At 35.1% G+C, this 8,742-nt stretch overlaps 1 protein-coding gene across 1 annotated transcript in view; it reads left to right on the top strand.

The window, feature by feature from the left end:
• LOC117103716 overlaps window positions 1-8,742 on the top strand; it is a 14,304-nt gene that overhangs the window by 2,097 nt on the left and 3,465 nt on the right. The window lies entirely within an intron of this gene.

Raw genomic sequence — 8,742 nt, 5'->3', positions numbered from 1 at the left:
CCCTCAGATTTGCGGTTTGCTCTAATTAAATTGTGTCTCAAATGTTCGAAAACAAGTCTAGCTCGCAAAGTTGCAAAAAGTAGCAGCTAAATTTGGTACCATCATAAAGCTAAGGCTATACTGAAGATGGTGATGTAAAAATTAAAGCATGAATCCACATGAATCTAAACTTTCTCTTCTACTTTTCTAAAAATAGATTTTTTAATATTTTTTCTGTCGTTTAAACAACGATTTATTATTGATGCAAACTTCAAATTTAAACCAAAACATATATTTGTGTTCCCCAATTTATATACAAGAAACCTGTGCATTTTGAAGTAATTTCGAATTTTCTGTAAGAAAAAAAAACCTGTTTAGATATAATGTAGTCAATTATAGCATTTGAAATATTTATAGAGAAATTTCCGACATTTGTTGAAAAATACTACACTTAAAATTCGTTTAAATGTAAAATATTTTCAGTATAGATTAACCAGGGTATACCCATATTCAATCATGTGAAAAAAAGTGTAAAAGCCATAGTCACCAAAATGGAGTTTTGGCACACTTTGATTTCGCCCTGGCCCACTGTGCAACGTCCGCATGTCGCGCTAGCCTTATTGCTGCGAAGCAGCCAATTCATATTCTTGACAGAAATTTGACTTCTGAAAGGTCATTGTTTGTCAAAAATCAATCGCCTGAGACAACTGTATAGCGGAGTTTCCTCCTTTCGTTCTGCCGGGTAAAATCCATTACTTTAGGCGACGTTTGTAGACTAACCTACTCGTACCAACGTCGGCATGTCGCGACGCTGGAGTACTATTCAGCGTTTTTACTATATTTCTAGGTTTCCTATTTCTACGTTTAATCGGCTCATGTCTCAGCCACAATATTTTGAGGACAATATTATTTACGAACCCAGTTAAACTTATTTACTAGCCTATTTCAACGTGCTAATTATTACATTTAGGCGACGCTTGTTGTTCTACACTGGCATAGTGTTTGCGGAAATAAATACCATTTTATACACATGCGCAGATCGATTCGCCAGCAGCGAGTCATCGCCAGCAGCAGCGAGCCATCGCCAACAGAGAGATGTCACTGCAGCAAAACACTATAGTACCAACGCTGTTCTAATAATATATAGACAATGGGTCGTGCTCATATTATTTGTTATATTTTTATTATTAATTATTTTCACTTGACTCGCATAAATAATTTTGTTCGAAGAACATTTTATGCAGTTGTACTTCGCAGCACTTCACTTGCAATTTGCAATTTCTAGTCCTACTCTAGGCCTAGAATAGCTAGGATGGTATATAGGCCTAGCCTTGAAGGGACGAAAGGTCCCAATGAAAAACAACGTCGCTCTTTGATAGCTAACATTGTCTATTTAACATCACAATAATTCATTATTAGACCTATAGTTGTTTTTTGAATTGTACTCCACAAATCTCAGCCGATACCTCGCACAACTGGCTAACGTCTCTATCTATTGTTTTGACGTCATGGCTCGCTGGCTCACACTTGTGATATGTCTCGCACTTGTGATCAAATAACACGCTGGCTCGCACTTTGGCAACACTCTTTGGCAGTCAACTCGCCCAGAAAACCCGCCCTTGGAAACTTGCCCCATGAAAGAAAATGTACACTTCCTAGAACATGCAGTCTTCAAAATAAAAATTGTAACCTTTGGTAATCAACTACATTTTCCATATACATAGAAATTTTTGAAACTTTATTAAAAAAGACCTAAACCAAAATTCACCACATTATAGACACTTTTTGACAAAAATGAAAAATTACGACTTTGTTACCCAATGAGAAGTGTTCTAATATACACAATGGGTCGTGTCTCATATTATTTGTTATAGTTTTATTATTCATTATTTTCACTTGACTCGCATAAATAATTTTGTTCGAAGAACATTTATATGCAGTTGTTCTTCGCAGCACTTCACTTGCAATTTGCAATTTCTAGTTATTAAAATTAATATTCATGAGGTGATAATACAGAGAGAAAAATACGCCCTAAGTCGGCCAGTGTTATCAGTATATCAATGATCAAATTTTATTATGAATGCATTAGTTAGGTAAGATCAATGGCAACGCAAATCACAAATAAACCCATGTTTATAGCAATTAACAGTCAATTAACAATGTTATGTGCACTTCGTTGAGTTTTGCTTAAATTGAATGGTCCGCCTGAAATATACTTTGTTACTTCTTAATTCTTCCTCTATGACAAAAATATTTTATTTTCTTAGTAAAAATAAAATACCAAAGGATTTGAACGGAATACCCAAGAACCCAAGACCAAGTCAAAATACCCAAGATCTTGGGTAAATACCCAAGCTGTGGTCACGCTGGTTGGCTGTGTTAACATCTCGTTACGGTTGAGTGAATCAGCTGACTCCCTGTCTAGTGCAAAATTCACGAAACAAAAACTGGGGCAAACTGTTATTTTACACATAATTGAGAATTTTCATAAGTGAAAACCCATATAAATGAAAAGAACGGCCGAATTTACTTTGGAATATCTGAAGTTTGACACGATTTTGTTATGGGGTTACCGAATGCAAGCATTTGAAGTCGGTCCATTTTAGGAAATTCCCTATCTTTTAACACTAGCTCAAAATCCTGTAGCACCACTTCGTTTTTGGGACCCAGATCACGAGCCTTGTTTTCGAATACCGTGCTCCAAAATCAAGTGACATCACGTTCTTTGTCATCCCCCATCCCCCTATTGTATATTAAACATTAATTATTTTAAACCCGCACTTGGCCTTTAAGTGAAATTCTATATTTTTGGGAATTTTGCATGAAATTTGTCAACCACGCTTTTATGGTCGAGGTTGCTTTACCTATCAGGATGTATTGAAACCATCATGAGGCTATCTAAATGAGCATTTGTCATAACAGAACGCAAATTATTTTTAATTAGTCTCATTGAATTATTATTATTATTATTATTATTATTATTGTTATTGTTATTGTTGTTTTTGTTGTTGTTGTGATGGAAAGTCGCCATAAAAATAAAAAACGATATAAAAAAAAAATGTCTAAAGATTAACAATACGGTACATACAATTACATAAAAATTCAGTTTCACATTAATAAATATTACATACATAGGCCTATTACATTAAAGATAGAAATATTACAATTAAAAGTATCAAATAAGAGAAAATGGCAAATAATAGAAAAGTCTACACCCTAAAAAAAAAATGTAATTTTGACAATGTTTAAAGGTATAAACATATAAATATAATTAACTATGTATGAAATGTTGGGGTTAGTCACCACACAAGGCTTATGCGGATAAAGCCAGCCTTTATTACTCCTATTCTTGGTTGCGAGATGCTATTTTTGGGTATCACAGGTGCCATAATTTCATAATTTTTATTCACATCATGCATGCTGTTTCTGCCCCTTGCTGGGGAGTGGTATTTGGCTCTATAATTGCTAGTTCCTATTTCAGGCATCCCAAAATTATACTTTTAGACTAGTGAACAGCAATCATCATAACGTCTCTGATTGGTTTTGAATATTAATTTAGTTTGATGACCTCGTCGTGGTGTCAGACAAGTGGTGATGGGGGATGTCGAGATTTGTAACGGGTTGGCGACCCGACAAAATCAACAATTTCAATGCAATGCAAAGCAACGATAACTAAAATTAAATCAATACAAAACATGCCTATACACTACAACCAGAACCATCAAATTTTTGCCCAGCTTTTTAGTCCCCGTGCTCAATGGGAAGATATGGCTTTGCTCTCTGGAAGTATTTCTATTTTATAAGACTAAATATAGCAACCCAAATTAGTCTATACCAAATCGAAACTACTGATTTTTCTAGGGGATTTTTCCCTGCACCCTTACCGGGGCCTTTATTTTCCATTGATTCCAAATTGGACTCACTTTAAACAAAGTTTCATCTTCATCATCATCATCATCATCATCATTTCATATTTTTTTCTGGGCATCCAGGTAAACAAAGTTTCCACGGTATGACCACTGAACCACTTTAAAACTAGCCACATTTAACAACATTGTGCCCCACCACACTCTCCTCTGGAGAGCCCTTGAATGTTAGTGCTCTGTCTATGTCACCTGTCAGATCTGTACATAGGTGTCTACATGGTCTTTCTGAGTGTAATCGCTGTTACAGAATTTAATTACAGCAATTTAACAATTCAAGTGATAGTATAACTGGACCTGGAACGTGATAAATAATTGATTATGCTTCAGACTGAATTTGGTAAGTGTAAATTAAATTGTACGAGCAGTAAGTTTGTCGAAACGCGACGTTATTTGTGTAGGCATAGGAGGCCTACTGTATTTCCATAGATAATTCATAGCATACTGTATCATGTGTATTCATAGAACATGTTCTAGGCCTATTTAATTAATTGCATATTGTCAATATTTCTCAATACTGCACGTCGTGTAGATATAATTACAGTTATCATTGTTATTCCTTGTACATATCCGTGTTTCCTGCACTTTATTTATTCATGGAGGAATAATTACATTTTGAACAATATATCATTTTCGCAGTAGACCTACATTTGTCTATTCCGATCCCATGATTTAAAATAATCTTACGAATTGTAATTTGGTCAATGCTACCACATTCTGTGTCCGGCTATAGCATTTTTAACCTGAATGCTTTTTTATGTGCCCACTTCTTTAGCATCATGTACAGGGCATAGACCTTTATTATCTCTATTTTTATACTATTTTATTTAATACCAGTCATACCAGTAAGATGATGCCCTTTAAAAAAATATTCATATTAGTATTATATATGGGAGAGTACCTCATGGGCATTACTCACCCACCCTCAAGCCTGCTATGGGGATACATTCATGCCACGAAACTTAGAATATGGAATATAGTGTACGCTGGGAGCAGATATTTCAATATAGATAAATTTAGTAAATGTACGATGTAAAGTATATATTGTACTACATATTTTCATAACAATATCTTAGTTATGGTGCCAAAATGTTGCTCAACTTGGCCTAGAACATATGGGGCAGAGGTGGGTTTAACTTTAAATCTTTGTCTGCCTATAGACAGGAGGGGGAAGGGTGGTGGCTATACAGGTTTGCCAGCTTCTATTTCCAGGCATCCAGAGGTACCATATTTCCAAAATAGACTCTATCGCCGTGTTAATTTTATTTCTTTGAGGGGAGGGGCTAGCGCCGCTCTACAAATTGTCAGCATTTATTCAGAGTTGCAAAAAAGTTGTTTAGTTTTACAACAATGTTTGTTTAGTTCCCCACTTCCCCCCCCCCCCACCGCTCTGACTATAATGGCCGGACCATGCCAATGCTTCCGAGGGCTATGGTAAACCTCAGATTGGCATTATTTTATTTTTTTTTTATAGACCCTTCGGTACGTGTTTAAATTGGCTTTGCAAAGACGCTGGCGGCCAACTTCTCTGGTAGGCAAGAAAATCGGCTTGGATAGGCCAAAAGCAAGGTAAATCAGAAAACTGGTTATCTTTCTTTTTGTTGTGCCAAAAATACGAAACCTACATGGATGAAATTTACATATGATATAGTTATAAATATTAGAAATCTCTTTCTATTAAATTTTGTTGCGACACCACCTCCGCCGGTATAAAGAACCTCGAATAGGCCTATTGTATGTTTACCACTCGGTGACGCTATGCTAATACGAATAAATTGAATAGTTACTTATTACACCAAATGTTGGTAAACATTATACTTGCCTATAAGTTATATTAATACAGTGTAATTGATTACCGGTGTCTATCGGACAACAGATAACTGTGATAGCGTCGTTTAATGAACCTTTCTTTGCCTAGCACAGCTCACAAATTTTGGGTATTCTGCTGATTAGGAGTTCCTATATGCGACAATTGTGAGACTTAGACCAGGCAACATCGTTGTGTGAGTGCTCCGTAATTATTATGAAATAAGTGGACTTCAACAACATTAATCTCCCTATTTTAACTTTCATCCACTAAACAAGATTAGATTGCAATACCAGCTAAGTATTAAGCATGAATGAGAAACAATCCAATATTCCACCCACAGGTGCGATGACACGCAACAATGCACAGCTGGTTCCTAAAGCAGTTGTTGAGCTATTCGAAAGTGACCGACAGCCTAATACAAAACTTTTTTTCTTCTTGCCTAAAATACATGTAATTATTTTCAACCTGACCAACTGATTAACCACATTAAAAACATAACTCACCAGCAAAACCTTTCTGCATTTCATATTAATTCCCGTAGCCTTGTGCGCAATATTGACTCTATGTAGCCTCATTTATGAATTTGATGTTATTGACATCTCTGAAACTTGGCTTTGGTATAATAACCCCTTTTTTAATATTCCAAATTATTCTTTTATCTCGAATAACAGGCTCTGGCGGGCTGATATATATTTTGACCAATCCCTTTTTGATTTCCTATTTATCGAAATTCAAATTAAATCCGATAAAGATATTGTACTTGGCATTATATATAGGGCACCTTCACTTGATTTAAATTCATTTATTGAAACGTTTGATCATATGAGGCATGTTGTGGCGAAATGGTTAAGTTGTTGCACAGTCCAGTATTGAGTAAATGAGCTATAAAATATGGGAGCTCAAAAAATTGCTAAAAAATCCAAATTTGTTCTTCACTATAGGTCAACAGTTTAATGTCTTATTAATCATGTCCCAAAGTATTAGTTCTGGAAGTGGTTAACAAATTGTTTATTTAACGTTATTTTTCATAGTTCATTTTATTAAACAATGTATGCACAAATAACTTTGAAAGGCAATTACTCAAAATCCTGTTTATCTTGGCTCTAAGAGTACTGTACTTTCACTTTCCAATAACTTAGGCTTGAAATGTCCAATTTAAATGAATGACCCCTCATTTTAAAGATCACATACTCTGGTATTTGAAAATACCAATAACCTGAATTTCAATTTTTGCTACAACTTAGCCATTTTGCCACAACATGCCTCATATCATAAATTTATTGTATTTGCATTGCGAATTATTGATACAATTTACTTTAATTTATTTATAGATCAACTGAAATCAAAGAATTATATGTTCTCGTTGATTAACATGTTTTAAAACCCCTATTAAGGACTCAATTTCAACTATTTGCTTAGTGCATTGCTTGCAACGCAGATGTATAAACAATGAAATGAAATTGGTACAATGTTTTGTTTAATTTATATTGAAAGTTTCTAAAAAGCTGTAATTGTAATACTCATTACATACAACTTTGACATTAGCAACACTAGATAATGTCTAAATAAAATAATAAACTAAAAGTTGAAACTAAATTTACTGTAATGAATATTTCAACTACTACAAGTAGTCTTTGTCGACGGATTGAAGAGTTGAGACATTTTAAGATAATTTAATGATATGGCCTAAAACAGCCGTTTCGAAAGCAGAGGCAGCACACTATTAAGTCTGAATGTTTCAGTTTAATTTCTCAAAAAGAATGTATACTTTAGAATAATGATACACTGAAAATGATACATTATCCTAAAAGTAGTACAGTATACTATTTTCACTCTTAATTCATGGCAACTTCCTAAATATTTGCAAGTGGAACGACCGATACATCGGCACTGGTTTAGCTCTATAGGAAATCCTCGCACAAAAACACACCCATACATCTAATTGCTGCGAGTCACTAGACGAGCAGCGACACTAATTTCGACGTACGCCAGTATAGATCTCGATTTTTCCAGGACTCGAGATGAATTTTCCGGAGAGCATCGGATCGTTTTCGGTTTTTAGCCCGAAAGCGCGATGAAATTCGAGTGTTTTCGGAGCCTTTTCGAGATCCACATGGTCCCGGCGGCGAAATTTTTTTTCGTGAAGGACCAAGCATATAACGCGCTCTGATTGGCTAATGATAAGATGACATAATCGCACTTTGTTTGACAGTCGCAAGGTATCTCGCACACTCGTCAGAGCAATGCGGCTGCGATACACTCCAACAAAACAATCTATGCACATACAACGCGCCGAGTAAGCTTGATTTATAGGTGTAACAGATTACATTATTGGGAACAACATTTAGTAGGCTACCATAGTCACAGCTGATCATACAACTCTAATACCAATGCTATCAATAGGCCTAGAAAACACTGTAGTAGGGCCTATTATGAGTACAAAAGAGGTCGTTTGCATAGAGGGCCTAATAGTAGGCCTATAGTTAGTAGGCCCTGGGATCACAGACTTTTAGGCAGGACATGTTCATGATATTGATACTGTACCTTTTTTAAATAGCGATTTCGAATAGTTAACGCGCCCTTCCCGACGAAAAATAGAAATTTCAGAAAAACATAAAAGTGTTAAATATTTTTATTATGGCTTTAATTCATTCCCCTGAAACATCCACAAATTAGATAAGTTTAAAGCATTTATCAATCTCATTACAACACTTGTTTCAATTTATATCAACGAAAATTTTATTTTCATTTTGTCTTTCACTTTGCCTTTGGCAAAATCATTTTGCTAAATAATTCTTCCCTCCCTCTGACGGCTTCTACAAAAATAAGTTCACTAAACAAGGCACAGTATTATTCGAAAAGTCTGTCCTTTACTTACCTGTCTATATGTCTGTTAATGGTAGTCAATCAATTAGACTGGGTTCCAGTCCCTAATCTTTGTCTTAATCAGTTGAAATTCTTAAGAATAAATCGATTTTGGCACAAATGGCGTTCCATATTACTTATTTGCATGGCGTTCCATAGTATACT

Source organism: Anneissia japonica, unplaced genomic scaffold (assembly GCF_011630105.1).
Source record: "Anneissia japonica isolate Jap-2015-1 unplaced genomic scaffold, ASM1163010v1 scaffold7640_len123960_cov104, whole genome shotgun sequence".
Lineage (NCBI taxonomy): Eukaryota > Metazoa > Echinodermata > Crinoidea > Comatulida > Comatulidae > Anneissia > Anneissia japonica.
Note: the sequence above shows the minus strand (reverse complement) of the source record. Positions and strands in the feature narration are given on the sequence as shown.